Here is a 16,661-nt window from a genome sequence, read left to right on the forward strand (position 1 = left end):
TTAGTGCGTTAAACTCGTTCCTTCATTCGACAGCCCCTTGCTGAGCACCTCCTGCAGCCGCGGACGGCCCCGGGGGGCGGGCTAATAACAAGAACTGCCACCTTGCTTCAGCTTCCCCGGCGGCCAGCGTTCCACCCGCGCGATTTCACGGAAACCTCACTCTAGAGGGGGAAACTGAGGCTTCGAGACGAGCCGCCCAAGGTCGCGCGGACCATCCGGACCTGGGATTCGAACCCAATCCCTACGGCGTTCCCACCCGCCCGCCTCCGAGTCCCGGACACGCCTCCTTGTCGAGGCAGTGGGGTATCCGGGGACACGACCCCGGCGGAGCTGGGACGCGAGACGCCTGGAGCCCGGGGTGGGGCCTGGAGGACCCCGCGGAGCGCGCTCCCGCGACGCCCAGGCCGCCGCGAGCCCGCGGGAACGGCCGGCGCGCGCGCCTCCTGAAGCCTCGCCCCTTGGGCCGCGGGAAGGGGCGGGACCGCGGCTGCGCGTGCTCCGTCGGGACCGCGCGAGGGCCGTGCGGACGCGCTCGTGCCCGCGGGGCGAACTCACGGGAGCGAAGCCAGAATACAGGTTCTCTGGGCCGCCGCTCTAACGCAGGCGCGGTGGCCAAGTGGTAAGGCGTCGGTCTCGTAAACCGAAGATCACGGGTTCGAACCCCGTCCGTGCCTGTTTGTCCCCTGCCGCTGGGTGGAGACTTTTTAAGGGAGGAACCACTTTTCACACGGGTCGTCCGTGATTTCCGCCACTTGGTTTCGGAATTGGAGCCCTTGCCTCTGGGCTGCCCGCAGGAACCAACCATTTTCACTCAGTTTAGAGTCAAAACCCCCTTACCTGGGACAAAGGTAACCGTTCTGGGTGGTCCAGCCCCGGAGCCTTTTGGCCTCAAATTCGACCCGCCCTGCATTCCGCTCCCCGCAGACAGCGCCGCGGGCCGTTTCGGGCTCCTCGTCCTCGGGGAAGTTGGAGGGTGTCGGGTGTGCTGGGGCGCAAACTCGAAAAGCCCGGAGGGGTCCCCTCGAGAACCTGGGGCCGAGGTAGAGGCCGAACGGGGACCCCACCGAAGGCCCAACACTTCGTGCCGAAGTCCTACAGCTGATGCCACTTCACTTAAGAGCCACCTCGCGTTTTTCTGAAAATTAAAATCCACACCTCACACCCCAGACAGCGGTGTCTGCCTTGCTCTTTTTAAAAGGACCCACTGCAGGCGTTGCCTTAAAAGTCCTGCCCAGACGGGGGGGGGGGGGGGGGGGGCGGCTCTGACGCGACGCTCTGAACCTCTCTCTCGGAGCCTCCGTTTCCCCCTCGGTAAAGTGGGTCCGTGGCCAGCGTCGACGTCTGCGAAGCAGCTGGCAGAGGCGCGCCGTCGGGGTGGTCGCAGAAAATGGAGCTACCGTCATCTCGCACGGGGGTTCCTTGCACCACCAAAGGGTGCATTTAAAGACCCCCAGGTCGGGTAACTGACATCTGAAAAGCGGCTTGGCCTAAATTGGGGAAACCGGTACCCCCCCGAGCTCCTAAGCAGTAAGGGCGCTCCTGGTGTGCGCCTGGTGGCGCGGGGGGGGGGGGGGGGGGAGCCGGCTTTCCTGAGGCGACAGGGACAGGGACGTGATCCCGGCTGGAGGGGCCGGCTTGCGGCAAAATCCCTGGGAGGCCTTGCTGAAGCACGGATTGGCCGGCCTCACCGCCCCGGCTTCGGATTCAGTAGATCTAGGGTGAGGCCCGTGGTTTGCATTTCCAACAAGCTCCCCCGTGAAGCTGCGGCTGCGGGTCCAGAACCCACGAAGTGTAGTAAGTCGGGAGGCACAGGAGGCTACGTGCCAAAATAACAGTTGTTGCCTCTGGCGAGGGGAGTGCGAAGCGAGCGCTGTGGAAAGCGTCCTGGACGCCTTACCCTGCAAACGTGTCATCTGGGTTTTCTACAGGGATGTTTGCTTGTTTTACCTGTGCACTTGCCCCCCTAGAAGCACCTCCAAAGGTCTCAGAGATAACTTATTATTGCATAGGCAAATTAGAAGATCCAAAATTACGACAGAGAGGATGCTTGAGGGTTCTCTTCCTCCTCTGGGGTGTTCATTCATTGCTTCCTAAAGAAAGGAGAAGAGCACTTAAAAAGACACAAATTAAAATTAAAAAAGGCCCACTGCCCCTGGGCAGGAAGCCCAGTATTGATGAAGGAGGGAGTCACCCACATGAATTTTCCTGTATTAGTTTCCCAGCTGCCATCATAAACACCTCAAACTGGTTTGGGCTTAAACAATGGGAATTTATTGGCTACAGTTTTGAGGTTAGGAGAAGCCCAAAATTTAGACACTGGCACAGCTTGCTCTCTCTGAAGACTATAGTGTTCTGGGGCTGGCAGCAGGCAAATCCTGGGGTTTCCTTGGGGTTCTTATTCCTCTCCTTTCTTTTCCCGGTTCTGCTGACTTCCTGCTTCTGGCTGCCCTGGCTTTCTCTTTATAGGGCCCTCAGTAATCCGGATTAAGATCCACCCTCAGGGAAGTGGATGTGGCTCAGCAGATAGAGGGTCCACCTACCATATAGGAGGTCCAAGGGTTCGATACCCAGGGCCTCCTGGCTCATGTGGTGAGCTGGCCCACGCGCAGTGCTGCTGCGCACAAGGAGTGCCGGCCCACGCAGGGTGCCCCTGCATAAGGGTGGCCCCTGCACAAGGAGAGCTGCCCCGCACGAAACTGCGGTCCACCCAGGAGTGGTGCCACACACACGGAGAGCTGACGCAGCAGGATGACACAACAAAAAGAGGCACAGATCCCCAGTGCCATCTGATGAGAATACAAGCGGACACAGAAGAACACACAGCAAATGGACACAGAGAGCAGACAACGGGGGGGGGGGGGCTAAATAAAGAAATCTTAAAAAAAAATCTGCCCTCATTCAGTTGGGCGACACTCGAACAAAAAAATATCATCTTCAAGATGTCCTGCTTACAATGGGTTCACACCCGTGGAAATATGGAAATGCTGATTAAGATTAAGGACCTGTCTAAACTGGAGTACGTAATTCAACCTACTCCATCTCCTTATCCAAAGAGCAGATCAATATGCCTTTTTCTGTTTTCAAATCCCTTATCCTCACCCCCAACTCCAGGCAAGTTACAATTACCATTTATGGGGGGGAGGGGGTGCACAAAATAATTAAGGATACATATTCACACATGGAGAGTGATAACTGGTTGGTTGGTTTTTTTTGGCAGGGGATGGGGGCTGTTAGACCTTGAACATGACACACTAACCTCAAAACCATCACCTCTGGTTGAAATTTGGAGACGTCAGGGAGCTGTAAGGCCCAGTTGGCACACTCTGCAAGCCTGAATACTAGGTCAGAAGAGGAGCATAGTGAGCAAAATCCTGAATTCACATGGGTAAAGCTGATCATGTATCTGAATAAGCAAAAAGTTTTATGTTGATTTAAATCACTTGTGTTCATGAATGCATGAAAGCGCGTCTGGGATTCTATAACTTCGGTATGAATTTCATATCTGAAAGTAACCTTGAAGTCGGCTGTCTGTGCTCTGTGAGGAATCACTTCCTTAAGAAAAGGAGAGATGAGAAGGCCCCTGACTCAGAGGGGTGGGGAGCAAGGCGAGGCAGGTGTAGAAACTGGAGAGCGCCTTTGAGACCTCAGTGTGCAAACTTGACCATTGCAGAGCCAGCCGTATTTCCTAAGAAGCTCAGGGCTCTCTAGGAAAGAAGAAACGGAACTGCCCCGACCCACCTCCCTGATATTCCAAGTTAGGGCGGCCTATGAGATGAGCACCCGGTGGCAAATGGCAGCAAAGGGTAAGGAACTTCTGAAACAAGACAGGAGGGGGGGAGGGCTGTTGGCTGAGGGTAGGTTGGCAACTCCAACAGTGCCCCCCTGTGGCCACAGGAAGCAACGGCAGTGCTAAACTGAGTGCTCTTCCCCTCACCTACCAGGAACTAACTAACTGGTCAGCACCTTGGAACTGCCACCTAACCGCTCTGTGCCTCGGTTTCTCGCTCTGTAAAACAGGAACAACACATTCTCTCACTTCCTCGCTTGAGGAGTTCTTCTGATGATAGCCAGGGCTGTTCAGTAAATGGCAATCCATCACCTAAAGACATCATGGCAAGGAAGCGGATTTGACTCAACGGATAGAGCGTCAGCCTACCATATGGAGGTCCAGGGTTCAAACCCAGGGCCTCCTGACCCATATGGTGAGCTGGCCCATGCGCAGTGCTGATCCACGCAAGGAGTGCTGTGCCACGCAGGGGTGTCCCCCATGTAGGGGAGCCCCACGTGCAAGGAGTGCATTCCGTAAGGAGAGCCGCCCCGCAAGGGGAGAGAATTAAATAAAAAATAAATCTTTAAAAAAAAAAAGAATCATGGCAGCACTTGAGGGAAGGAGGCGGACATGTACTGAAGGGTACGTAAGGAGGTACAGTTAAGTGAAAACAACAGTGTCCTGTTTTATCAAAATAAACATATTTATTAGTACACGTATGTGCATTTGTGTACATGGGTTTCTTGGAAAGTGAAGAGGACCCACATGCCACGTGGCAGGTTCCACATCAGGCTATTGACAATGAACACCTCCAGGCAGGGCAAGAGGAACGGCAGGGAAAATTATTAATTTCCCCTAATGTCGTGGTATTGGCAAAGAGAGGCAGTGTTACTTTTGGATTTTCTATTTTTGCAAACAAAAACCTACCATGCCCAACAGCAGCCAAAAAGAAAAGGAAAAAAAATCTAAAGAGTCAGCAGATGTCAGGGCTCTGGATACAGAAGTGTTAACCCAGAGCTGGCACGGATATTGATATGACGCCAGGTCGCCAGTGAAAAAGCTCATCTCTGGTCAGCTGAGCTGACCCCCTCCAGAGGTGGGGGCCAAGGGGTCTACCCGGCAGGAGCCTGCAGTTCTTGGCCCCCAGAGTCTGGTCCCCCCTGCCCTGGCACATTGCCCATCAGAGCTGACAGTATGTGCTGAGAAAACTTACATTAAAGAATAAAAAATGGGACACCTCGTAAGGGAGTGAGTGGTTTGTATACACACACGAACTGAGAACCGCATTTCAAAACCAGAAGCGTATTTCAGGCGTGAGTAGCACTTAAATGAAAATATTGTGGCAGGCCCCTGGAAGCAGCAGACGCTGTTTATAACACATCAACTTGAGTTTAGCTTAGCAGATCACCCGCTGGCGCACGACAAACATTTCCTGTGACTCTGTGTTCCCTGTTGCCTCAGCCCTGTCCTTCCAGCCCAGGTGAGCCTAGCTGGTTTTGACTAGTAGCAGGTAAACATAACCCGCAAGCCTGAGACCGCTCTAGCTGTCAAATCTGTCACGATTCTTGAAACACGCCCAAAGAGGAGGCCCCGCCTCCTTCTTTGAGAAACGTGGGGGACAGGCTCTAAACAGCCCCCAGTTATCCCTGCCTTCTGGTATTCTAATCCCCCCTCTTGAGTGGGAGAGGGACTGGGGAGTTGCTTCTCACCAGTAGGTGCTAAGATGCCACTTCTGAGGTGACGTTACATTAGGGTGAGATGTCCAGCTCGCTGGAGATGCTCCCCTGCGGTTTGCTGAGATGAGGGGCCGGGTTGGGGAGACAAGGAAGTGAGGGCGTCCTCCAGCCAAGGATCGGCAAGAAACGAAGCCATCAGTCCTAACAGGCTGCAAGGCACTGAATTCTGTCAACAGACAGGAGTCAACTTGGAAGCGAGACCCTCCCCTGGTGAGCCCCAGGTGCGCCCTAGCCTGGGTGACATCTCGATTGCAGCCTTGCGGAGACCTTGGCTAATTGGGGCTTGGACTCCCGGCGCTGGGAGACAGCACATGTGCGTTCTTGTAAGCCTCGGAATTTGTGTCGATATTGTTATACAGCAATAGATCATTAACCCAAGAAGAGTCTGCTAAGGGACACCAAAACCCCAGGTGCCATTCAGGTTCTGCACCCTCTTTGTGATGACCTGCGCCCCACAGCTGCAGCGAGAACCCTGGGGCCCGCCCTGGTGTTCATTTTCTGTGGCCGCCATGACACGTGCCCACAGACTCTGCGGCTTCAAAAACGCAATATGCAGCCCCCTTCCTTGCTGGCCATCAGCGGGGGGCCGCACTCTGCTCCTAGGGGCCTCTCCCCCGCCCTTGCTCACAGCACCCGCGTCTCAGATCCAGCAACGTCGTGCCTTCTCATATTTCAAATCACTCTTTCCTCTACCACACAGCTCTCGCACCAGTCAAATAAAAATGCTCTGTTTTTAAGGACTCGTGGAATTAGATTGGGCTCCCCCAGATTATTCGGGATAATCTCCCCATTGGAAAGTACAGAACCTTAATTATACCTGCAAAATCCCTTTGGCCATACAGGTTCCAAGGATTAGGACATGGATGTCTTTTCGAGGTCATTATTCTGTCTCCCACAGTTCTGGACACTCTTCTCCTTGCTTATCCACTCATCTAAGTGGTCACTGCCTGAACTTCTCTCCCAACAGTCACCTCCTCTGCCTTGCTTCATTATCCTTCCGTTTTTTCCCCTTGGATCTCTGGTGACTGGACCATTGCAGTAGACCCCTAATCGGTCTCCCTTGCTCTCAGGCCCATCTCTTCCCTCCCCCTTCCACTGTCACTGTGACTTCTTGCAAACACAGCAATGAACATGTCACGCCCCTCCTTTAGTACCTCACCAGAGACTCACCACCACAAGGTAAATCCCAACTCCTTAGCATGGCATCCTGGGTCCCAACTGTCCTTCCTGCCATGCCTCCCTCTTGTTCTAGCCATACCAGCCTTTGTTATTCCTTCAGTTCTGCTTGTTCCTTAGCCTAAACTTCTGTGCCTGTGCACATGCTGTTCCCTCTGCTAGAATGTCTTCCCACCACCACCATCTATATGGAAGACTCCTAGTCATGCTACAAAACCTTGCTTAACTATTACTTTGAAATGTTCCTCAAACCCTCAGTTGGAACCGATTGCTATTTCCTCTCTGCACTGCCAGCACCTTTGGCTTATTGCTTTCATAGCACCTATCACAAGACATTGCAATGATTAGTCTACATGCCTTTGTACCTCCCAAGAGACCAGGAGTTGAAAACCCAAATGCCAGCAGAGCCAGATCATGGGAACAGTGAAGTGGCCTGGGTATAAGACAACAGGGCGTAGTGGGGGCTGAGAAGAACCTGAGAGGACGTCCCAGTCTAAAGGCCGCCGCGTTTCTGAAAACCCTGTGTGGATGAGACCCTGCGATTCTACTCCTAGATGCGGACCCGCCATCCATGTGTACCAGGAGAGAAGTAAAAATAACAAGGCTGATCACAGCAGAGGCACTGGGAAGAGCTAAATGTCCATCAAGGAGAATGGAAGGACAAATTATGGGGTGCTGACCCTTTCCGATAGAACCACCTCCCATCTTTCTAGCCTCCTTTCCATTCACCCCGCCCCCATCACCCATGCAGGCATGAGGCGGCCTGGGAACGGAGCAAGGCTAGGGCAGAGTTCTCCTGAGCCGTGGGGAACGGGGGTGAGGCTGCGGGCACTCCAAAGACACTATTTCTTTCCTTGCACAGTGACAGCCACTCTTAGAGGCCTAAACCAGCAACTCTCCACTGTCCCCACAACCCCAGTCCAGTTAGAGTAACCAACCGTCCTGGTTCGCCTGGGACTGTCCCAGTTTTATCACCAAAGTCCCACGATGTGGGAACGCCCTCCGTTCCAGACACACCAGGACGGCTGGGCCCCCCTACCTCTCCTTCGAAGGAAGCCAGGGACTTGGGACAGCCCTGCCCATGTGGGGACCCAGGACCGGGGCTTTTCCTGCCCCAGCTGATGAGTGCCTTGAACTTGGACCTCACACACCCACTGTCTTGATTCCTGCCATTCTATGTACCTCCTGCACTATATTTGACTATATATTTATAAACGTATATATATGTATTTCTCTTTAACATAACTCACTATCTTGATTCGCCAGGGCTGCTGTAACAAAGCACCACAGACCAGCTGGTTTAAACAACAGGAGTTGATTGTCTCATGGTCCTGGAGGCCACAAGTCCAAAAGCGAGGTGTCGGCGGGGCACGGGGCCTCTGAAGTTGGTGGGGTCTCGACCCAGCCTCTGCCTCTGTCACGGGACTGCCTCCTTCCGTCTCCTCCGTTTCCCCCTGGTGACCGCGTCCACATCTCCTCTGCATATGAGGACGCCAGCCAGGTTAGATTAACACCTGCCCGGGTTCAGTTTGGCCTCACCTTACCCAGTAACATCTTCAAAGCCCTTTTTTTTCCAAATGAGTTCACGTCCTCAGGAGCAGGAGTTGGGACTTGAACATGTCTTTGTAGGAGACACGATTCAATCCCTAATACGGACCTCCATAACTTAAGTTTATTCCGAAAGGAAATTTTATCTTACTTCCACCATTTGCCATGAATAGAGTACTTTAAAAATGCAGTGAAGACAGGGAACAGTGACCCTATCCAGGGGTTCCTAACGAGGGGTCCGTGAGCTTGAATTGAAATTCAAAAAAACAAGTTCTTGTGGAGACACTCTGGTGCAGGTGTGATCTGTTTATTAAATGATGCATGGCACGGCGGGGATTTCGTAAGGGGTCTGTGGTTTTCACCTGACTGGCAAAGGGGTCCTTGGAGCAAAAAAGGTTAAGAACTCCTGCGTAAGTCTGTTTTGATGCTGCAGTGGCTCACATGTTCTGAGTCTGGAGGCTGGGCTCCCTTCCTTGAAGGATGGGGTGGGGGGCTGCTGAGGAAGCGTTAGGGAGGGGCTAAAGGCGAGCAGCACCCAGCTGATACTTCCTCCTTCACAGGAGCCCGAGGAGGATAAGAAAAGGGAAAAGGGAATACATTTCTACTAGGTATTCAGAGCTCTCTGATGCCGCCTCCGTGAAGGATGGACATCAGCCTTGCTGCACTGGTGACACATGTCTCACACTTTAGGACTAGTGCTTCCTCATTGGAAGGCACGTCCCCTAATGACCCAATACTTGCCAGCCAACCTCCCCCCATCGGATCACACGGTCAGTCTGGGCCGTCACGTCCCTCCAGCCAGCGTTTACTGTGAATTCTGTGGTTGCTGTGCCCTGGGAGAGAGCCTTTCCGCGGTGAGTCATCAAATCAAACCAGCAAAGCAATTGTTAATTTTGTGTTCAGCTGAGGAAACTGAGGCCCAGAAAGGTTAATACACTTGCCTAAGTTTACACAGCCAATGAGTTGACATGGCTAAGGATCCACACCTGCTCCTCATCTGGTCAGGGTCACCCAAAAATCACTGCATCCTTGAGCGGCAGTTGGAGCCCCAGGGCCCCGGACGGGGACCACTTTGTCCCAGGAAGCATTGATCCTTGCACATTGCTTCCTCAAGTGGTAGAAACTGGGTAATTTCTATCCCAGGCAGTGAAGGTCAGGGCTGGCTAAATTTCCCTCTGTTCTGCATTGGAACAAGAGAGAATTTTAAGTCAGGAGTCAAAACTCAAATACCTTACATGGCCAGGCGGGTGGCCTAAGTGAAGTTAGCCAGGTGGGAACCATGCATTTATCATTCCGTGAGGAATAGAACACTTCCCTCTCTCCCCTCCACCCCTCCATTAAAACTGACTTAAGGAAATTTATCATGCATTCATCAGGAAGTCTAGAGGTAGGGCAGGTTTCGGGATTGGTTGTTTGAGCAGCTCCACCAGACCGTCACAGATCTGGGTTCCTTCCATCTCTCTTCTCTACCATCACTATGTTGGCTTTGCCTCAAAGTCCATCCCCAAAATGGCTGCTGCAGTTCCAGGCATCACATCCAAATACATCTTGTCTCAATGGCCAGGACAGAGTCACATGCATGTTCTCCAACCAATGACTGGCAGTTTCTCCTGAGCCAATGGCTGAGCTGGAGGATCATCCCCATCAACAAGAGGATGGGAAGAATGGAACTACTGTGACCAAGTGGAGAAAGCACATCCTATCTAGGACAGCCACTTGAGGCTCTGGCGCTCACCACCCTTTATGTTCCCCTCTTCTGCCTGGGCCTATACTTCATGCACTATACCTCATGACCCCCTTACATCTTTGAGGGACCTGTGACTGGTTCTCACCAACGTGGCACATTTCTGAGCTGGTGTAGTTAAGAGCAGGTGTGCCTTCCCCATATCCTCCTTCCCCAGCCTCCAGCTCATCATAGAAAGGATGAAGCCCTAGAAGTTGTGAGAACCAAGCAGCCTTGGATCCCTGAATGACTTGGAAAAGAGCCCTCCTCCCCTTGGACCGTAATATGGGCGAAAAATACACTTGTATTGGGTTAAGCCATTGCGAGCTTGGGGTGGTTTGTTAAAGCAGCTAGACTACCCTGTCTGATACACTATTTTTCTGCTATGGTTGACTGTTGTCCAGTGGAAATATGTGCCCACTGTTGCTAGCTAGATCTTTCCATCTTCTAAGGGTGTGTATTTTTACAGAGAAGCCAGAAATCTGGATATTTTTAAAATATGAAATTTCCTGAATTTAAAATATTGGCAACTAAATTAAATTTATTATTTTTTAAAGTGCTCGGCAGGCCAAACAAAACACATCTGTGGGATGAACTTGGTCTACAAACTGCCTGCTGCAAACCCAGGTCAAAAAATCTCCAAATCCAACAGCTTTTATTTTTAAGTTGCTCTTCTCTTTGTAGAGATGGGGCTAGCTCTACAGTCAGGTGGGTTCTATGGGAAGTTGATTAACTTTTTCATTTCTGCTTGGGCCGAACTGGCATGCTTCTAGCATTTATTTTTTCATGTTTGTTTTCAGGAGGTGCCAGGGATTGAACCCGGGACCTTGTACATGGGAAGCAGGAGTTCAATCACCAAGCCACATCCACTCCCCTCTAGCATTTTTTTTTTTTTAAAGATTTATTTAATTCCTCCCCCCACCCCTCCGTTGTCTGTTCTCTGTGTCTATTTGCTGCGTCTTGTTTCTTTGTCCACTTCTTGTCGTCAGCGGCACTGGAAGTGTGGGCGGCGCCATTCTTGGGCAGGCTGCACTTTCTTTGGCCCTGGGCGGCTCTCCTTATGGGGTGCACTCCTTGCGCGTGGGGCTCCCCTACGCGGGGGACACCCCTGCGTGGCAGGGCACTCCTTGCACGCATCAGCACTGCACATGGGCCAGCTCCACACGGGTCAAGGAGGCCGGGGGTTTGAACCACGGACCTCCCATGTGGTAGACGGACGCCCTAACCACTGGGCCAAGTCCGTTTCCCCCCTCTAGTATTTCTTGACATACTTCAGCTACTGCTGAAACTCCAAGAAGCTGCCTCTTCCTCTCTGGGTGAACAGGTCCAGCCAGGCCTGGCTGGCCTACCCAGCCTGGTGCTAGTGCTTCTCCCTCTGGATTTAGGGGCAAGGATGAAGTAGATGCCAGGGGCAATCGACTCCATCTTAAAGGAGAGAGCAGGGCCACCTCTTGCTCTTTTGAGTCTATTCATCGCATACACAGACCCGGGGCCTGTTCATCAGCATCTTTGAATAGCTAATGGTAATTACTGCAAATTATTATTATTTTTTAAGATTTATTTATTTATTTCTCTCCCCTTCCCCCCAGCCCCAGCTGTCTGTTCTCTGTGTCTGTTTGCTGTGTCCTCTTCTTTGTCCGCTTCTGTTGTTGTCGGTGGCCCGGGAATCTGTGTTTCCTTTTGTTGCGTCATCTTGTGTCAGCTCTCCATGCGTGTGGCGCCATTCCTGGGCAGGCTGCACTTTCTTTCGCTCTGGGCGGCTCTCCTTACGGGGCGCACTCCTTGCACGTGGGGCTCCCCTATGCAGGGGACACCCCTGCGTGACAGGGCACTCCTTGCACGCATCAGCACTGTGCGTGGGCCAGTTGCACATGGGGCAAGGAGGCCCAGAGTTTGAACCATGGACCTTCCACGTGATAGACGGACGCCCTAACCACTGGGCCAAGTCCGCTTCCCTACTGCAACTTATCGAGCACTTATGAGCCAGAACTGAGCCAGAACTGTGCAAGTACTTCATGCAAATCATGCCATTTGATTCTTTGAACATCCCCATTGTTGCCAAGGAGGAAACTGAGGCTTGGGATGGCAAAGGAATTTACAGATCACTCGGTCCGATTTCTGGCTTCTCTTCCCATTGCAAAGCCAGACTCTTACCTGAACGAGTAGACTAGGGCCTCGTTCCCAGCCCTCCAAGAACCCGGGCCCCTGTGCCTCACCAGGCATTTGTATGTCTGTCCACCTGGCGCCTGGAGTTCTCTGCTTCCCAGGAGGCCAGCATCTTCCCAAAAGGGACGTCCATAATCCCGGGCGTTCTGGACAGACAGACATGCGCATCAAAGGTGTGGAGGAATCTGAGCAGAGCAACGGGGGAGCAAAGCCTTAGACAAGTCACTGGCCCTTTCTGCCAAGGAGGGGCTGGGTGATTCGGCCTGCTTGGGCTCTGAAACTGGTGGCTGGGGGAGGCGGCGCAGCCAGGGTCTGAGCTCGTGGCACGCCCCAGCACCTTTCCAGCAGTTACCTCGCTGTGGAACCTTGGGCAAGTTACCTTGCCACTGCGGCCTCATCTGTAAAATGGGACTAAACTATAAAGGACAGGTCCTGCCTCCTGGGGCTGCTTCGATGACACCAGGTGCGTAAAGAGCTGAGCACACAGGAAGCACCAGATAACAACCTGCCCTTCTAAGATCTGTCCCGAATTCTGACCAAGCACAGCAGAAGCATTCCGGAGCTCCCACCTCCCCCTGCATTTCCCAAGGCCTGCAAAGGCTGCAGGAAAGCCAGGCACCAGGTCCTCTCTCCACCTGACGGCACACGGGCTGGCATCACCTGGGCCGTGGAAAGTGTGGTTTCCCTTCATCACCCTCGACCCAAATTTCCGCTGGCTCTCAGCAGCGTGGCTGGAGGACAAGGACGGGCGTGAGCACTTTCTAGCTGTTTCTACCACTTGGCCTCCTGCTGAGGTCGGAGGCTGGGGTGTGGTGTGGGGAGACCACCAGTTTCCAGGTGCCCTGGGTCGAACCTGGCAGGAACATTGGGCCCGAGGCCTCATATTCAGATAGGTTTTCTTAGCCTGGACTCTTAACGTTATCTCCAGAAGATGTCACAGTGGGGGGGGGGGGTGCATGTGTGTCATAGCCTCATTCTGATGGGGTCCACGGAGAAGGACATCCATCAAACCACTTTAAAACTGTGTCCCACGAACCCCACTGGAGGTACACAAGAATATCTTTTTCTACAAATCCTGCCATTGTCCCACGTCTGGCATCATGTCACTGCGATGCATTTGTGTGTGTGTGTTTTGAAGACATGCTTATGTTCTCCGTGAACATGTACAGGAAGCCTTGTAACCCGGCTTTGGGAGCTTTTCAGTTTCGGGTGTCCTGGGAGCCTCGGAAGATGGCAGCAGCTGGGTGTTGATGCCTCTTGCCCCTTCCGTTCACCCCCCACCGCAGACACCCAGCTTGAGGACAAGCCACAGGGTGGGGCGAGGCCTGTGCGCCCCCTCTCTGCGGGTCTGGGAGCGGGAGGAGTCCCGCCTTTCCTGGAGGCTCAGGCCAGGCCCCGGCTCCCCAGGGCTCCTTCTGCGCCCCGGGGCCTCTCGCCAGCTCTGGCCTTGGCATTGCTCGGGTAGGAACCTGGGAGGGTGGGGCTTCTTCCTGGGAGAAGGCCAGCGCGGGCCTCCAGGGCTTCCCGCAGCCACGGAGCAGTTGTTTCCCGGGGCCTGGCTGCACTTCCGGTGTTGAGCTGGATCTCAGGCCCGTGCGAGCCTGAGTCACGGGAAGCCGAGCCAGCTGGCCAGGGCAGGCCTCCAAGGCCTCCTGGGGGCATCTCTCGGGGGGCTTTTGAAGTGCAAGAGAAAAGCGGGGTCCCGGCCACGTTCCGGGGGCCTTGTGCGCAGGTCCTGTGGGTCCTACCGAGCCTGCAGTTCCCCTCTGCATCCAGCTGTCCCCACATCCAGGCACAGCCTGATCTAGGGGCGCAGGGGCGAGCCGATGGGGTGGGGTCCCTACCTGAGCCCCCTGAGCCCAGGCTGCGGCAGTGGCGAGCCATTGCAGTCCCCTGAGGGGTCTTGCACACTCCCACCTGCCCTCCCGCTGGCCCTATCCTTCTCTCTCGGGCCTCAGCTATCCCTCCCCCAGGTCACAGCAACAACTGTCTCCTGGACTCTTGCAAAAAAGGCCCCTTCCCTGGTTTTTGGTTGGTTTTCTCATTCGATCCTTTTACCAGCTCTGAGGCAGGTATCATAAGCCCACTCTATAGATGAGGAAACCGAGTCCCAGAGCGGTTAAGCGGTGCCCAGGGGCACCCAGGTGGCGAGAAGCAGCAGGCAGGGATGGTCTCGCTCTCTCCAGCTTGCAGGAGGGGGCAGTGAGGGGGCCAAAGCCCTGATGGGGATGGTGCCTGAGCCAGGGCCGGCAGGGAGGGCCCAGGAAGCACAAGGCGGCCTGGCCTCGGCCTTTCGTGTGCCCTGAGAACTCCTGCGGCCACCTGTCACAATGCCCCTTGACCTAGGTCTCTCCCCAGGAACAAGTCCCTGCTACCATAGTCCCAGCACCAGCTCAGTGCATGACACACAGAGGGCAAAGGAAGTGTCTGTTCAGTGAATAACTGACCTTCTTTCAAGCTCCATCTTCTCATCTAGAAAATGGGGCGAGCTCAGCGGGATACTCCGTGGACTGGGTACATCATCAGTGCTCGGAGAAACGGTGATTAGAGGGGCCTTACCGGACTCACTTTTCCTGCACCCATCCCCCACCCCAAGTTACTATTGGAGAAACCATCCCTCCTCTGGGGTCCCTGGACCCCCACCCACCCTCTCCCCGCCTTCCCAGCCTCTGTTCCAACACTGCCTTCCCGGTTTCTAGAATTAGAAGGAACAGGAGCCATTGGGCCTGTGGGTCAAAGACCTGTGCAGCGGCTGCAAGCCAAGATCCCCCACCCAGCAGGGGGCAGCGGAGGCAGCAGGAGAGGAGGGGGCTGCCTGTCTCCCTCCCCTGGCCGGGGTCCCCAGGGTGCCATCAGGAGGGCCCCTGGTTGGGCGATGTGTTTTCTGCGTGTGACACGCAGCGGCCAACAGAGGACAGCAGATACATTTTTTATGATCCTGGGAGCCTCAGTCCGGTCACGTTCACTGCAGAGAGGCTGGGCTGTCCAGGGGGGCAGGTCATGTCTCAGTTATTTTAGATCCTCTTTGGAAAAGAGGAAAAGCTTCTGAGATGATCTGGGGGTCCCTGGGCAAGGGGTGTGGGCGGGGCAGTTATCACGGAGGGACTGAGCTGGGGGGATGTCCCCATTACTACAGGAACTGGAAAGCAGCTTATGGGGTGGGGAGATAGTAGTGCCAGAGGCCATAGCTTTGCCCTGGGGTGGGGGTGGGCAGCACACCCCTCGGCCTCCTCCCGGCCCCCCAATTTCCAGCACCAGTCAGGTTTTGAAAGCAGCGGCCAAGTGACAACGGATTGGGGCAGGGGAAGCACAACTTTATATTTTGGGCGTAAGGTAGGTTGGCATTTTGAAGAGTTCTTGGGAACAGATGATGTCCCTTCATTGGGGGTGGGGTATCGAGGGGGCTCCTGTCATCCAAAAACGACTTTAAGAGGCTGCCAAAGTGTGCAAGAGAAGTGGGGGCCGGTGTCGGGGCGGCTCCTACTTCAACTGTGTATTGGGGACCGGGGAGGGGTGGCGGTGACAAATTGCACGAAGGGCTGAAAGCGCCCGCTGACAGTAGTACCACGAGGTGTTCCCGAAAAGGGGTGGGAAGTGGGGGGTGGATCTGAGGGCGGATCTGCATCAAAAGTGGATGTGGCCCTATTTCAAGCACCCCCGTGCCTCCCCAGCTCAGGGATCCCGGGATGCCTCGAGCGCCTTTAGGGGAATCCGGCCCGTGCGCCCCGCCCCCATCCCCTCCAGGAAAGAGGCCCAGCCTCGGCTCCCTCCTCCGGGCAATGGGAATACGGGCCGCGGGGACGCGCGCGCTCCCTCCCCCCACCCCGCACCTCCAGTTTGGAGAACCCCAGGAGCTGCCCCCACAGGTCGAGGCTGACGCGCCGCCGCATTTCGAGGAATGCCCCCATCCGCTGCCTGTATTTGGCCAGGGTTTCTAGGAAGGCGCCCCCCCACCCCGCCCGCCGGCCCCCGCCCCCACCCGGGCGGGCGTGCTCCGCTTCCAGGCTCTCGCCCTCGCTCCCGGGCCGGGGAGGAGCCGCCCCGCAGCCTGGGCCGCCGCCGCCGCCGCCTCCCCGGCGCGGCCAACCCCGGGCTGGCCCAGCCCCCGCCCCGGGCCGGCCATAGGGCGCGGAGGGGGGGCGGGGGCCGGGGGGGCGGGGGCCGGGGGGGCCGGGGGCGCGGCTTTGTGGCGGCCGCGGACCGCGGAGGCCGGGTGCAGCCCCGTCGGCTCCGCGCTCTCTGCAGAAAGGGATTTTCTCCGCACTCCCCCCCTCCGCCCATCACTTGGATCTTGTCTGGGGAGGGGTGGCTTTTTTTTTTTTCTGGAAGTACTCCCCCCCCTCCCCTCCCCGCCCAAGGTGAAGGCTTTGAGGCTGGGCTCCAATCGAGGCGGAGGCTGCAGGGCCGCGGGCCGCGGGCCGCCCCCCGCCCCGCGCACGCCTCCCGGGAGCCCTGGAAGGCGTAGCCCCGGGGAGTCCCCTGCACCCCCGGAGGAGGCAGCGGCGGTGAGTCTTCCCCATTTTTCCTGCCTGGCACCCGTCCC

At 55.4% G+C, this 16,661-nt stretch overlaps 1 non-coding gene across 1 annotated transcript; it reads left to right on the forward strand.

Moving 5' to 3' along the window:
• Positions 1–602: 602 nt before the first annotated feature.
• Positions 603–674, forward strand: TRNAT-CGU (transfer RNA threonine (anticodon CGU)). Its single transcript has one exon. It is a non-coding gene; the product is annotated as a tRNA-Thr (tRNA).
• The last annotated feature ends 15,987 nt before the right edge of the window (positions 675–16,661 follow it).

The sequence above is a fragment of the Dasypus novemcinctus genome, chromosome 23 (assembly GCF_030445035.2).
Source record: "Dasypus novemcinctus isolate mDasNov1 chromosome 23, mDasNov1.1.hap2, whole genome shotgun sequence".
Classification (NCBI taxonomy): Eukaryota; Metazoa; Chordata; class Mammalia; order Cingulata; family Dasypodidae; genus Dasypus; species Dasypus novemcinctus.